Source organism: Penaeus monodon, chromosome 27 (assembly GCF_015228065.2).
Source record: "Penaeus monodon isolate SGIC_2016 chromosome 27, NSTDA_Pmon_1, whole genome shotgun sequence".
NCBI classification, from domain to species: Eukaryota; Metazoa; Arthropoda; class Malacostraca; order Decapoda; family Penaeidae; genus Penaeus; species Penaeus monodon.
In genome coordinates, this window is record NC_051412.1 from 9,287,301 (window position 1) to 9,288,523 (window position 1,223).

General features: G+C 32.7%; 1 protein-coding gene across 1 annotated transcript in view; it reads right to left on the reverse strand.

Moving 5' to 3' along the window:
• LOC119590411 (LIM and SH3 domain protein Lasp-like) overlaps window positions 1-1,223 on the reverse strand; it is a gene marked incomplete in the record, with an annotated part of 34,678 nt that overhangs the window by 674 nt on the left and 32,781 nt on the right. The window contains 1 exon segment of the mRNA XM_037939079.1: window positions 1-1,223.

A 1,223-nucleotide genomic window follows, 5' to 3' on the forward strand; every position in this document is an offset into this window, starting at 1 on the left:
ACAGAAAAAATGTCATACTCCATATCCTTTGTAATTTAGAAACCTATGGATCACTGGACAATTACAGGTCACCTACATTATTTTATTCTAATATCTATGAAACTTACTGGCTTTCCTTACATAAACTAGGTAGGGATTTTACAGTAAAAATTGAGAGTGCATATAGTGCACCATTTGATCTGAAAGTTCTATAAAGTCAAAAAAGTGCCAATCATTCTGATGAAGAATAATAATTGACTAAGAATAGGAAATATTAATCAACCGTTGAATTACATATGAGTCTAAACCTTGATGCTTAAGAACTAAAATGGAAAAAAGGAAGAAAGAGAAAGATTGTCCAGTGCTACTTAAGTTCTCTCTTTTCAACAACTTCCCTTTTATGGGCTGAAACAGTATGGATAGACAAGCATTTATGGAACTGTAGAAATTTATTTAGTCTCAGAAATACATCCTATAAACTGCAACTTAAATAAAAAAGTTGTAATCAACAAAATCTCTTTGAATAGTCGTATATGACAGTGATTACTTCTAACTTTGTGAATGTTAATGTGATGGTTGAAATCATATCTTTAAACAAGGCACAACATATCACACATTTGTTTCAAGAAATTATCTCATACAAAGAATTTTCTAACATGCAAATATTAAGTAAGTATCTTAGCATAAGGTAGGCACTCCTGGATTTTCAAGGATTCTTTTTCATTTTTAATCAACATGCTTACCCTACTAATATTTCACATACATGGCAGCCTGTTATCTTTGAGCTTTAGTCATACTGTACTTATTAGCTGTAGTTAGGACAGGCTGCTTATCTGTGTCAAATCCAGTTTTTAAGATCATCATATTCTAAAGAAGCAAAATGTTAAGGCTAGATAGAATAAGGCCACAGATACACATGATAAATAATTATTATCAATATTATATCATAATAAAACCCATATCTCATCTAGCAGATCTGCAGCTTTTCCTAAATCATATTCACACAAGCTTTGGTACATCAATAAAAAAAGAAAAAAGTCAAACATATCCTAATGTGATTCCAAAACAGGCACTGTATGCAGTGCCCTAACAAAGTACTTGCTCAAGGCAGCCATGGAAAGCATTTGCAAAACCCCTTCATGCACTCTGAAACTGGGATACTAAGGTACAGTGTTTCTTTATCCTTTTATCTTCACCCATTGGTGCTCAGTACATGCACAGTCCACTTACCTGACCTCACTTTT